Genomic DNA, 15,079 nt, shown 5'->3' with positions numbered 1-15,079 from the left:
GTTATTGAGCTCTTCGTCCAACATTTCACGAGTAGAACAGTTCAGCCCGAGACCCAGTCCTGTTCTCTGGGAGCCTGCGGTCCCAAGCAAAGGGCAGGTAACAGGCAATTAGGCAGTGGGTGCTGTGGGACGCTCTAGGACTTGGTGCTGGGGGAGGAGTCCAGGGAGGGGAGCCTCCCAGAGGCTGGGAGTGGTCAGAGAGGGTATTTCAGAGAGATGGAGGGCATCCAAGCTGAGCCCTGAAAGATCCGTGGGGAGGATGGGGAGCCAGGCACAGGTCAGGATAGGCAGAAGTCGTCTTGGTTAGATGCTCACATTAGAAAAATTCCTCTGCCCACCTAGTCAAAAATACTGTTTGAATACACGAGCCACAGAAGAGAGAATGGGTTGGAGAAGGACAGAACTGGAAGTATTACAGTCATCCAGGGCTTAGTCGAAGAGTGGACCTGAGTAGATGGATATGAGGGTGTTGGAGAGGTCCACGCGGCAGGGGCTGGGTTTGAGTAGATGTGGGAGGGTGAGCAGGGAGATAAGTCAAACTGGATAAAGCATCCACACTTCTGGCTTGAGCAGCTGCACCGATATTATGCCTTTGATGAGTCAGGTAATTTAAAAAAAGAAATAGGATTTTATGGGTGGGTGGGTGGGGAAATGAGCTTCCTTTCGCGTGTGTTTTGTTTGAAGTTCCTGAGGCTCATCCAAGCGGAGATATCTGATAGTCGGGAGTTTATATGAAAGGTCAGGGGACTCATCTAGACGGCGGGTACAGATTTGTGGGGCTCCAGCAAATGCATGGCTAGTGAAGCATGCTTAGGAAGAAAGGGCATCTGCAGAGAAGTGGGCTGAGCCCTGCACTCAGAGGAACTGCCACATTTAAGAGTTAGAAGGAAGGGACTGAAAAGGAGTGGCCAGAAAGGTAAAGAGGAAAGCCAGACCCTGGTGCCAAGGAACCCAAGAGGGCTGCCAAGGAAGGAGGAAGTGGCTAGTGGGTCGGATGATCCTGAGGGTAAGTCAGACGAGGATGTGCAAAGGTCCTCTGAGGATGTTATCAATGAAGAACAGTTTCCACCAAGCAATAGGGGCAGAAGTAAGAGCTCTAGGGGCTGGAGTGCTAAGGACAATTAAGGCAGGGAGATGCCTTAATTAAGGCAGGGAAATGTAGGGTTTGCTCCTTGAGTGATAGGGAGGAGTTGAGAGTGGGGCTGGATGGGTAGAGAGGAAGGGCTAGAGATCCCTTGAAAGGGGTCTTCTGTTCTCCACTGTCCCTTAGTAAGTGGCTGGGGAGAAGGGAAGCTCTGATGGGACATGGAGGGGGGAGGATGTGGCAATTGCCAAATAAACACACCATCCAGGGAAGCCAGCCAAGGCTGGGCCCAGAATATCTGGAACGGAACCCATCTTCCTTCAGAAGCAGGAAGTGGTGCTGGGAGCCGAGTTGACCGTGGAATTTCCGAGCTGTGAGGATATTACCGGTGAATGCTTTTTATTTATTTATTTTTTCATTCATGAAAAAGAGTTGGAATTAAGTGACACCCCCCCCCCAACATTCCCTCCCACAGAGGAAGCGCTTAATTTAGCCTAATGTTCCCAGTTGAAAAATATCCTTGAGGTCTGGAGACGTTTGCTGGCTTGTTTGTCACCCTTGAATATGGCAGGATGTTAATGCCTATGGTAGGATCGGTCTCTTTGTGTCTCGATTTTAGCGGAGAGAATAGGTGGCACCATCCCAACGTCAGTGCCAAGGGGAAGTCCTGTGAGACCACCCACACAGGATGTGGGGAGAGGTGTCAAACACCAGCTTTGGGAACCTTAGATGACCCTCCCCATGCTGGCCCATCGAAAAGGGTTGGTGAGGCAGAGAGAGAGAGAGTAGAAGATTAGAATTTCTTTGCAGGCGCTCGTGCTAGGGGTTCTATCTCCCTTGGGATGAGGGAGAGTGGCGTTTCCCTTTATCTAGGGTCAGATGACAGGGGCCTGAATGATACTACTCAGAGAGCTTAATATATGCTCTTGGAACTTGTAGAGCACGGTAGACTGGCCTTCGCACCACCCAAGAGATTTGATTTGTAAAAGGACTGTGCCTAGAACTGATTATCTGTGATCTAAATGGGAATGTGCTTGTATGGGGAGTAGCTGTAGCCCCAGGGGTGGTGGGTTAAAGGAGCTAGGTGGGTTAAAGGAAGCAAAGAGGATTGTTTGGATCCCTCCCCAAGGGGTCACCTGGCATGAGGGGTGACACCAGCATGAGGACCCTGGAGGTGGGCCATCCCAGATACCTATTAAAAGGGTTTATAAGAGATGTATCCTTGAGAGGCGGTTTTTAAAAGGCATCCTAAGGAAGAGATAGGCCAGGATCCAAGGCTTTCTCAAGCATATATGGGAAGGGTGTTGGCTGTCCAATGGGCATCTGTCCAACAGTGAAGATCAGAATACAGCTATTGCTCTCCTATCTGTGATACTGTAATTTATCTTAGGAAATATATATTTAGTCTTTGTTCCTGGTTTCTGGCACAAAGCTCCTGAAATCCTTGGGATTTCTTAAGTGATAAGAGTAATACAGGCATCTTGATATTCTTAATAAAGCCATTTCAATCTCACCTGAGTTTATGTTAAGTGAGGTTTGGAAAGGCCCAAGGGTGGGAGCTGGTTGCCAGGGAACCTACCGTGAGATTAGAGGACAGGAACTTTCAGTTCCTGCTCCCCACCACACCCCACCCACCAAGTATTTCCAGGGAGAGGAGAGGGACTGCAGATGGAGTTCAATCACCAATGGCCAATGATTTATTCAATCAGGTCTACGTAACAAAGCCTCCATAAACCCCCAAAAGGACAGGGGTGGGAGGATTTCTGGGTTGATTAACACACGGAGGTGTTGGGAGAATTCGTACTTGAAGAGGGCTTGGAAGCTTCACACTCTTTCCTCCATACCTTATCTATGCATGCCTCTCTTCCATCTGATTGTTCCTGAGTATATCCTTTTTTAATAAGCTGGTAATATAGTGAGTAAAATGTTTCTCTGAGTTCTGTGAGTTGTCCTAGCAGACTAATCAAACCCAAGGAGGGGGCCATAGAACCCCCAATCTATATATTTCCACAGAAGGGGCACTTGGGTGACTCAGTTAAGTGTCCCAACTCTTGATTTTTGGCTCAGGTCATGATCTCAGGGCGTTGGACTCCATGCTAAGTGTAGAGCCTGCTTAGGATTCTTTCTCTCCCTCCTCTCTGCCCCTCTCCCAAGACATTCTCGCTCTTTCTTTTCAAAAAAAAAAAAAAAAAAAAGACACACAGAGGACAACCTGGAAGAGAGAGCAAGAGAGCACAAGCAGGGGGAGCAGTAGAGGGAAAGGGAGAAGCAGGCTCCTCGCTGAGCAGGGAGCCCGACATGGGGCTCCATCCCAGGACACTGGGATTATGACCTGAGCTGAAGGCAGACACTTACCGGACTGAGCCACCAGGTGCCCCACAGAGAGGACAACCTGGACTCTTAGTTGGCATTGGTATCTGAAGTGGCCAGTGGGATGGGGTGGGGAGGTCAGTCTTGTGGGGGTTGAGCCTTTAACATGTGGGATCTGATGCTATTTCCAGGTAGATAGTGTCAGAATTGAGTTGAATTGTGGGACACCTGGTCAGCGTCCTCTAAGAATTGGAGAATTCATTGGTAGTGTTGGGAAAAAACACACATTGGAACATCGAAGTCTATTATTTCATTTGCCCTTAAGGCAGTTACCATCAAATTGAATAAAAAGTTACGAGTTTTCAATTGTAAAAACAAAACAAGAACAAAAACAAAAACAAAACATAACAAAAAAAGATGGGGGCACCTGGGTGGCTCAGTTGATTAAGCATCTGCCTTTGGCTCAGGTCATGATCTCAGGGTCCTAGGATGGAGCCTCATGTTGGGCTCCTGGCTCACTGGGAAGCCTAGTTCTCCCTTTCCCTCTGCTGCTCCCCCTGTTTGTGCTCTCTCTCAAATAAATAAAATCTTTAAAAAATATATGTTCTTTAGGTAAGGTTACTTGAGCATCAAAATGGATGTGGATAAATACAGCTGAAGCCTTCTCGGGGTTTGAAGAGGCTGGACTACGAAAGAAACTCCAAGCCTGTTCTAAAACCCTTAAAACAACCTGAACCAGGTTTGTGACAAAACAAACAAACAAACCTGAAGCCAGCTTTGAAAGCTCTGTAGAGCCCTGGTCTTCGTGCAAATGCTTGAAAGTCCACTTTTTAACTGAAAAGAACTGATCTCCAAGGGGGCAATGTCAGGACCAAGGAGGAAATAGACCAGAACCAAATAAGCCAACCAAAAATCTCATGTCATTGTCAGGGCAGCGAGTCTCATGACTCTTCCCCTTGAGCTCCCCACTCTGTGAGGCTTGATCATAGCTTGAATCATTGACTACTGGGCAGGTTCCCTACTCTCCCATTTTTCAAAGGAGAGCTTTTGTCATCATTACCCCGTTTCCACTCCAGCATTGTCTATAGCCCCATGTGTGTTGGGGAACAGATAACATTTGTTTTATCAGCCACTGAACACAGAGAAGTGTATCAAGGCCTGATGGAGAAAGCAGGACATCTTGTAGGGTTCCTGACTTTTGAGCTGGAGTCATTCATTGGATAGGGTTTGGGGGTCATCTCCCTTGGGGTAGGGCAAGAGATTTTCTATGTGTGGATACAAGGGTTTGCATGGCAGAAGTGGTGGACTGTTAAAAAGATTACTAGATATATCCCATCTTCTCTATTTTCCTTTTATTTTATGGCAGTGGAAGGTTTTGCTAGGTACTTGGTTACTGGCCAGGACCCCATTTCCCAGATTCCTCTGTAGCTGGATGTAGCTATGTAGCTGAGCCTATGAAATACAAATGGAAGTGATGTATACAATTCCCTGGTTGTACTCTTAAAAGGACATCTGCTTAGTCTTCATTTCTGAAATGACTTTTTATTTTTACTCAAAATTCTCTAAGTGCTGCACCTTATTTCTAATTTTTTCTATTGTGATTTATGTAGCTATTTCATATCTTATAAAATCTCATTATCTTTTAGCTCATTTTGGTATAGAAGATTACATTTTATTTTTAAATTTATTTATTTGACAGACAGAGATCACAGAGAAGCAGGCAGAGAGAGAGGAGGAAGCAGGCTCCCTGCTGAGCAGAGAGCCCTATGCGGGGCTTGATCCCAGGATCATGACCTGAGCCGAAGGCAAAGGCTTTAGCCCACTGAGCCACCCAGGCACCCCTAGAAGATTACATTTTAAAATTTGTTTTGTGGGCACAGCTTTCTGGCTCATGTTCATTGTCTATGAAGACGTTATTTTGCTCCTTATCTCCTTCTTTCTTATAATAACATCATATGGGATTTGGCCTTGATATTTTTCTATTGGTTATTTCTATGTCAAGTTAGTTTTCCTGAACTTTTAGAAGAAGGTTAGCCAGGACTTCCAGTACAAATAAGAGCAAATGACAGTGGGTTTCCTTGTCTTATTATAGCATTTTTAGAGTAAAAATGTAACACTTCTCTCTTTGGTATTTTTTCTTTTTTTAAATTTAAATGCAATTAGTCAACATATAGTACATCATTAGTTTTTGATGCAGTGTTCAATGATTCATGAGTTGTGTATAAGTATGTTCTTTATTCTATTTTTTAATTTAATTTAATTTTAAAAAATATTTTATTTATTTATTTGTGAGAGAGAGAGAGAGAGAATGCATGAGCATGAGCAGAGGGAGGGGCAGAGGGAGAGGCAGGCTCTCGCTGAGCAAGGAGCCCAATGCAGGACTCAATCCCAGGACCCTGGGATCATGATCTGAACCGAAGGCAGATGCTTAACTGACTGAGCCACCCAGGTGTCCCTAAGTATGTTTTTTAAAAAGGATGTTGGTGGATATCATTTAGCAGGTTTAGGAAGTTCCATTCTGTTTCTAGACATTTAAGAATTTTAATTTTTAATGGACATGATTTAAAAAATTACTTTTCCATTTGAGATCATCTTGTGTATTTTTGAAATTTAATATTGAGGTGAGCAATATATATTAATGTTGAACTGTTTCTGAATTCTGGAGGTAAATCTAATGAGGGTACAATGTGTTGTTGTCTTAAATACATTCTTGTACATGGTTTGTAGAATTTTGTTTTGAACTCTTATATCTATGCTTATAAGTGATACTGGTCTGTGATACTTCTTTCTCATTTTATTCTTGTTTGGTTTGGGTATCAAACCCAAAAAGGTTTTTCTGACTTCATAAAATGATTTGGGACATGTTCTTTTTTATTTTCTGGAAGAGTTTGCTTGTGATTGGAATGATCTATTCCTTGAATGCTTTGAAGAAACTGCCTATAAAACCATCAGAGCTCCTTTTTAAGGGGATAGGTTTTCAAACATTTGATTATATTTTTCAAGTGTTTATGGAATTATTTATCTTTTCTATTTATCCTTGAGTCAGTTTTGGATACATGTATTTTCTAGGGAGTTATGCATTTCATCTAAGTTTTTAAGTTTAGTAGCAAAAAACTTCACAGTTTATAGCTGTTTACAGTTTAAATATTTGTATTTTCTATTATTATGCATCTTTTTAAATTTTTAATATTTTTAGGTTGTACCTTCTTATATGTTAAAAATATTCTTGTGATATAAAATATATTCTTATAATATAGATGATATATATCATAAAAGACTATCATATATATATTTTATACATATAAAATATATTTTATTTACATATCATATATATATGTGTACTTAATTCCCAAATTTTATTATTTCATTCCTTCTGTTTTTCCAGATTTATTCTATTATTTTCCCCTCATGTTTACTGTTGACTGATAAGCTCAATAATTTTCAGCCTTTCTTCTTTTCTAATATTATCCTTTATTGTTATATGCCAATCAAATGTCATGTTTCCTAGAAGTAGAGCCTGAGAAGGGAATTCTTGCATGTATGATTTATTGAGAGAGGAGAGGGCTTTCAGAATAAGGGAGCTGAGGGAAGCTGGCTATGGTAGAGGGAGGAGCTAAGCAAGAATATGATCTCAGCTGGAGCCCATCCAGGTCTGATCCATGGGGAGCTCTGAAGCATGAATGGACACAGAATTGGTCCCACTCTGAGGCAAGTGGGCTGAACTTTTATACTCTTACCCAATCAGTAATTGACTAAGACTGCTGTTAGGAGTGGGAGGGAGGGCAAATCTTCCACGTGGAGATGGCTCCCATCAACTGAGGGCAATTCTCTATAGAAGGGGCAGCCATGAGCTGCTGACAGGCACATTTACCATTAAGTGTGAAAAAGCATTATGTCTAAAAAACATACATATCTTAATTAAAAAGCAGTTTATTGCTAAAAATGCTAACCATCATCTGAGCTTTCAGTGAGTTATAATCTTTGCTGGTAGAGGGTTTTGCCTCAGTAAATGGCTACTGACTGATGAGGATGGTGGTTGCTGACGTTTGGGGTGGGTGTGGCAATTTCTTTCTGTTTTTATTGAAGTACAGTTGACATACAATGTTGTATTTGTTTCAGGTGTATGACATAGTGATTTGACATTTTATACTCACCGTAATAAGTGTAGGCAATTTCTTAAAATAAGACAACATTGAAGTTTGCTACTTGATTGACTCTTCCTTTCATGAAGGTCATGAGCCATGTTTTTTGATACAATTCACACACAGTAGAACTTCTTTCAAAATTGGAGTCAATCTTCTCAAACCCAGATGCTGCTTTATCAACTAAGTTTATGTAATATTGTAAACTCTTTGCTGTCATTTCAACAATCTTCACAGCATCTTCACCAGGAGTAGCTTCCTTCTCGTGAAACCACTTTCTTTGCTCATCCATAAGAAGCAACTCTTCATCCATTAAAGTTTTATCATGAGATGGCAGCAATTCAGTCACATCTCCAGGTTTCACTCTAATTCTAGTTCGCTAGCTAATTTTACTATCTCTGCAGCTACTTTCTCCACTGAAGTCTTGAGTCCCTCAAAGTTGTCCATAACGGTTGGAATCAACTTCTTCCTAACTTCCATTAACATTGATATTTTGACCTCTTTCTATGAATCATGAATGTTCTTAATGGTACCTTGAATGGTAAATCCTTCCCAGAATGTTTTCAATTTACTTTGTCTGGATCCATCAGATTGATCATTATCTATGGTGGTTATGGTCTTACAAAATGTATTTCTTTTTTTCTTTTTTTAGAGAAAGAGAGAGAGAAAGTGGCAGGGGGCAGGGGGAGAGTGAGAGAATCTTTTTTTTTTTTTTTTTTTTTAAAGAGCTGAGAGGGAGAAGAGGGCAGAGGGACTATTTATTTATTTATTTTAAAGGTTTTATTATTTATTTGACAGACAGAGATCACAAGGAGGCAGAGAGGCAGGCAGAGAGAGAAGAGGAAGCAGGCTCCCCGCCGAGCAGAGAGCCTGATGCGGGACTCGATCCCAGGACCCTGAGATCATGACCTGAACTGAAGGCAGAGGCTTTAAACCACTGAGCCATCTGGGCGCCCTGAGAGTGAGAGAATCTTAAGAAGACTCCATGCTGAGCTCAGAGACCAATGTGGGGCTTGATCTCACAATCCTAAGATTATGACCTTAGCCAAAATCAAGAGTCAGATGCTTATTGAACTGAGCTACCCAGGCGCCCCCAAAATGTATTTCTTAAATCTAAGACTTAGAAGTCAAAATTACTCCCCAATCTATGGGCTGCAGAAGGATGCTGTGTTAGCAGGCATGAAAACAACATACATCTTGAGTATCTCCATCAGAATTCTTGGGTGACCAGGTGCATTTTCAATGAGCAGTAATATTTTGAAAGATATACATCTTTCAAAAAAGAAAAAATATATATATTTTCTTTTTTCCCCTTAACAGTGGTTCTCAACAGTTGATGTAAAATATCCAGTATACCATGTTGTAAACAGATTTGCTGTCATCTAGGCTTTGATATTCCATTTATAGAGCACAGGCAGAGTAGATTTAGTGTAATTCTTAGGGGCCCTAGGATTTTGGGGATGTTCATGACTATTGGCTTTAACTTCAAGCCACCTGATGCATCAGCCTGTAACAAGAGAGTCAGCCTGTCCTTTGAAACTTGGAAGCCAGGCATCGCCTTCTCTTCTTCAGCTATGAAAGTCCTAGATGGCATCTTCTTCCAGTAGAAGGCTGTTTCATCTACATTGAAAGTCTGGTGTTTAGTGCAACCACCTTCATTCTTAGCAAGGTCTTCTGGATAACTTGCTACAGCTTCTACATCTGCACTTGACACATCACCTTGCACTTCGATGTTGTCGGGTGCTTTTTTCTTAAACCTCATGAACCAACCTCTGATAGTTTCATTCTTTTCTTCTGCAGCTTTCTTACCTCTCTCAGCCTTCACAGAATTGAAGAGAGTCAGGACCTTGCCCTAGAGTAGGCTTCGGCTTCAGGGAATGTTGCGGCTGTTTTGATTTTCCATATGGACCACTCAAATGTTCTTAATAACAGCATCAAGGCTGTTTCCCTTTCTGATCATTTGTGTGTCACTGGAGGTAGCACTTTTAATTTCCTTTGGGAACTTTTCTTTTGTGCTCATGACTTGGCTAACTCTTTGGCACAAGTGACCCAGCTTCCAGCCTATCTTGGCTCTTGACCTACCTTCCTCACTGAGCTTAATCATTTCTGGTTTTTGATTTAAAATGAGACATGTGCTATTCTTCCTTTCATTTGAGCACTTGGAGGCCATTTCGGAGTTAGTAATTGGCCTACTTTCAATATTGTTGTGTTTCAGGGAATAGGGAGGCCTGAGGAGAGGAAGAGAGATAGGGGAATGACTGGTGGGTGGAGCAGTCAGAACTCACAACATTTATTAAGCTTGTTGTCTTAAGTGGGGCATGGTTTGTGGTGTTCCTAAACAGTTACAGTAGTTAACATCAAAGAGAACTGATCATATCATATCATATTGTATTACATTATACATATGATAATTAAAAAGTGAGATATTGCAGGAATTACCAAAATGTGACACAGAGACATGAAGTAAGCAAATGTTGGGAAAATGGTGCTGATAGACCTGTCCAGTGGAGGGTTGTCACAAACCTTCAATTTTTAAAAGACACAATATCTATGAAGTGTAATTAAATGAAATCTGTCTGTACATGATGTTGGAGGAATTTCTGTAATTTTATTTTTTCTCACAAATCAACAAGGAGGGACTTTATGAAATAAAATAAAGATACCCATAAGTAGGTAAAGCCGTGTCATGGCCCAAAAGCTTGCCTGTCACTCACCATGCAATGCAACTCAAAGCAGGAGAAAATCCCAAACCCCTCAAATTGAACAAAAGACATTTCAAAAACAAGAGGCTGGTGTGATGGGTGGATCATGTGGGAGCTATTGCTGAAGCTCTGAAAATCAGTTTCCCCAAAGCTTTTTGCTGATTTTGAACAGAAGCAGTTTAATTTCTAGTGATGTGATTCAATCAGGGAAAAATGAAACAGTGATTTTAGGCAAGTAGGGAATGATGACAATATCACACATTCTTTAAAAACCTCAAAATCATACTGTCCATTCTAAAAGCACTAAAGAAATTAATATCATAAGCACAGGTTTCCAAAATAATGTAATCACTTTGATGATATATGTGGCTGCCACTAACCCCAAAGAGGCCATAATATTTAATGGGAATAAGGTGTTCATATTTTAATTTTCAAACCAGAATACTTATGAGAGTAAAAGAGGGGGTGTGGATATGGATAACAGAGACTGTCCCAAGTAAATTGGGTCACCCTGATTTTAAATTATAAAGCAATTTCTAAGAGTGGTATTTTCCCCAGAGATGTTATTGTGGCTGCATACTATAATGGGTAGATTCTGGCTGAACCAATGGAGGATTACCTAGTAGGCATTTAGAATAGACCTCAGGAGCCATTGGCAACCAGTCTACCCAGTGCAATACCCTTTTTTTTTAAAGTAATTTTTTAAAAAGATTTTATTTATTTATTTGACAGAGAGAGACACAGTGTGAGTGGGAACACAAACAGAGAGAGAAGGAGAAGGAGGCTTCCCACTGAGCAGAGAGCCTGATGTGAGACTCAACCCCAGGACACTGGGATCATGACCCGAGCTGAAGGCAGACGCTTAATGACTGAGCCACCTGGGCGCCCCAATACATTACTCTTGATACATGTTTTGGGCATTTATTTGAACGGTGAGATAATAAGTCAAGAGACAAAAAGAGGGAAAATACAAAGAGAGGTCCAGAAAGTGAGAGTACACAGTGAGAAGTTCTAATATATATTTAATCAAAGTTTCAGAAGTTGAAGAGCAAGAGAGACAAGGACAGAGGCAATGCTTGAAGAGATAATAGCTGAAAAATTTCTGAAACAATTGAAAGATACCAACCCACAGATTCAAGAAGATAAATTCTAGACTTGACATAAAAAGAAATCTACACTTAGCTACAGAGGGCCAAAGATACAGAGAAAAATCTAAAAAGCAGCCAAAGAGGGCAGAAAAGGACATAAATTTTAGTTAGCTGGTAATGGAAATGAGAAGAAAGTGAAACGGTATTTTCACTGTGTTGGGGAAAAAAAAAATCCATGTAATTCTATACCCAGATAAAACATCTTTTAAGAAAGGTGAAATAAAGGCATTTCCATTAAATGTAAAGTCTAAATTCTGAGTTTATCCCCAGCCAAACTTATTAACAATTGTTCAGTAAGTGCTTTAGGTAGAAGGAAAATGAACTCAGATGAAAGGGCTGAGAAGCAAAAATAGGCAAAGAGCAAAAGAAAGAAAATAAATAAAGAAAGAAAGAAAGAAAGAAAGAAAGAAAGAAAAAGAAAAGTAAACAAGTTTATGTATTTTTCCACTATATTCACTTTCCAACACCAGACACATTCCCTTTTCCTGGCTCCGCCATTTGCCCAATTCTCAAGAGCTTCTGAGTGGAAAATAAAACCCTGCTACCAAATGCTTTAGGAGGTTGAGAAAAAGTAATTTCAATGCCAGAGTATTTGGTACCATTAGAAAGACCATGACAACCTTTATTTTGAAATATGTGATGGAAGCCATGAGAGAAAAATACAGCTTAAAGGAAACACATGAATGGATCATTTCAAGGCTCTTCTCCTGATCAAAAAGTGGAATATAAAGAGAAGTCTCAATTCAATGATAAAACAAACAACTCAATAAAAAACAGGCAAGGATTTGAACAGATGCTTCACAAAAGAAGATATACAGGTGATAAAAAAGCACATGACAAGATGCTCAACATCATTAGCCATTGTGGAAGAGTAGATTAAAACTACTATTGAGATGTTATGACGCTATAGTCATATGATCCAGTGATCCAACTTCTAAGTATTTATGCAAATGAAATAAAAACTTATGTCCACATATAAATCTATATGCAAATGTTTATAACAGTTTTATTCATAGTCTCCCAATAAGTAATAACCCATATGTCCTTCAACTAGTGAACAATAAAATCTGGTATATCCATATAATGGAATACTACTCAGCAATGAAAAGGAATGAAGTACTAATATACACAACATAGATGAATTTCAGATGCATTAGGCTAAATGAAAGAAGCCAGACTCAAAAAGCTACATACTGTGTGATTCCATTTATTCCAGAAGAGGCAAAATTGTGGGGACAGAAAACAAACAAATGGTTTTCAGAGGCTGGAGAAGGGGGAGGGATTAACTATCAAGGGACATGAGGGAATATTTTGGGGTAATAGAACTGTTTTATATATCAACTGTGGTGCCAATAACATAACTTACATATGTCTCAAAACTTGCAGAACTGTATCTAACAAGGGTAAGCATTCCTGGATGTATTTTATACCTTACAAAAAACCAAAAGAAAAAATTGAGACATCCTCAGGGTATTTGATAATCTCATTTACTTTGACATGGAAGTAGATACGCTCATTATACACTTGTGTGCAATCCCCCACCCCCAACACACACCAAAAACATTCGTTGTTGTCATGTCAAATTTCCAGAACCATTTCCCCAGCCTTCTCTCTCCTTTTTGGCAGATGACTTTTTCACCTACTTTACCAAGAAGGACTGGATTAGGTGAATACATCTAACCTTTCTCTCCTCCTCCTCAAATGTTCTCTCCTTATTCATATGATGAAACAGACAGCCTCTAAACATCTCAGGGCATTTGCATTTTAGTATGGAAAGTAATTTTCAAATTGTTAAAAAGTACAGGGGCACCAATGTGTCTCAGTTAGTTAAGCATCAGACTTTTGATCTCAGCTCCGGTCATGATCTCAGGGTCATGAGTTCAAGCCCTGCACTAGGCTCCATGTTGGGTATGGAGCCTACTTAAGAAAGAAAGAAAGAAAGAAAGATAGAATAAACTTACCAAAAAATAGAATAAGCTCACCAAAGAGTATAATGATTTGGTGGTATGATGAGACACTGACACCCCTTTTTGTTTTGAGATGGTTTGAAGACCAATTAACCATTTAGGTTGAGTGAAAGAAGCCAATCTTAATACTATACTATTGTATACTAATATGATCTATATGCTGTATGATTCCCACTATATGACATTCTAAAAAAGGCAAAACTATAGAGACAGTAAAAAGATCAGTGGTTTCCAGGAGCTTGTGGGGAAAGAGAGGGGAAGAAGTTGGAGCATAGGGAATTTTTAGGACAGTGAGACTGTTATTCTGTATGATACCACAATGGTGGATACGTGTCATTATACATTTGTCAAACCATAAAATGTACAACACCAGGAGTGAATCTTAATGTAAACTATAGATTTAGTTAATAGTAATGCATCAATATTGGCTCATCAATGAAAACAAATGTACCACATTGAAGACAATGAAAACAAATGTACCACAATAATGCAAAATGTTCAAAATTGGGACAATTTTGGGAAAAATTGGGAGGAAGGGTGAAAGGGTATATGGAAACTGTATGTTTTGCTCAATTTTTCCTTTAAATCTAAAACTGTTAAAAAGTCCACTAATTTTTTATTTTTATTTTTTTAAACTTATTTATTCATTTATTTGACAGACTGAGATCACAAGTAGGCAGAGAGGCAGGCAGATAGAGAGGAGGAAGCAGGCTCCCTGCTGAGCAGAGAGCCTGATGTGAGGCTCGATCCCAGGACCCTGAGATCATGACCTGAGCCGAAGGCAGAGGCTTTAACCCCCTGAGCCACCCAGGCGCCCCTCCACTAATTTTTTAAGAAGTGATGCAGGAGAGTGAACTTTAGATGTGAAAATTTAGGAATACTTAACCAATTTTATGTTCCTTGATATGTCCTTCTTATTTATGCACAAGAATCATAAGCCATAATCCTTTGACCCCAAGATAGTTTTAAAAAGTCTCTGAATCAGGTTGCATCTTAAAATTGATGATATTTTAAATTCCAGGAAATATGGTATGACAAAATATACATCTAAAGAGGTCTCAAGGAGGCCTTTTAATAAGTATTAAATAAAAATCTAATGCTCAACGTCTCGGGAAATACAAATCAAAACCACCATAAGATACCACCTCATACCTGTCAGAATGGCAAAAATAAACACAGGAAACAACAGATGTTGGTGAGGATGTGGAGAAAGAGGAACTCTCTTACACCATTGGTGAGAATGCAAACTGGTGCAGCCACTCTGGAGAATAGTATAGAGGTTCCTCAAAAAGTTAAAAATAGAGCTGTCCTACTATCTAGCAATTGCACTACTAGGTATTCACCCAAAGGATACAAAAATACAGATTGGAAGTCGTATATGTACCCTGAAATTTATAGCAGCCTTATCAATAATAGCCACGTTATGGAAAGATCCCCAGTGTCTATTGACTGATAAATGGATAAAGAAGATGTGATCTCTATCTCTATCTATATCTATATCTACGTTACTCAGCCATCCAAAAGATGAAATCTTGCCATTTGCAATGATATGGATGAGCTAGAGTGTATGATGCTAAGTGAAATAAGTCAGTTGGAGAAAGATAAATATTATATGATTTCACTTGTATATGGAATTTAGGAAACAAAACAGATGAATATAGAGGAAGGGAAAAAAAAAGAGGGAAACAAGCCATTAGAGAGAGAGAGAGAGCGGGCGCGGGCGTGG

The 15,079-nt window shown here is 40.2% G+C and overlaps 1 pseudogene; it reads right to left on the bottom strand.

Moving 5' to 3' along the window:
* Positions 1-7,570: 7,570 nt before the first annotated feature.
* On the bottom strand, positions 7,571-9,706 carry LOC123393569 (annotated as a pseudogene).
* Positions 9,707-15,079: the final 5,373 nt, after the last annotated feature.

Source organism: Mustela putorius, unplaced genomic scaffold (assembly GCF_011764305.1).
Source record: "Mustela putorius furo isolate JIRA1106 unplaced genomic scaffold, ASM1176430v1.1 tig00000874_pilon_pilon_pilon, whole genome shotgun sequence".
NCBI lineage: Eukaryota > Metazoa > Chordata > Mammalia > Carnivora > Mustelidae > Mustela > Mustela putorius.
The sequence above is the reverse complement of the archived record's forward strand: the minus strand, read 5'-3'. Positions and strand labels throughout refer to the sequence as shown.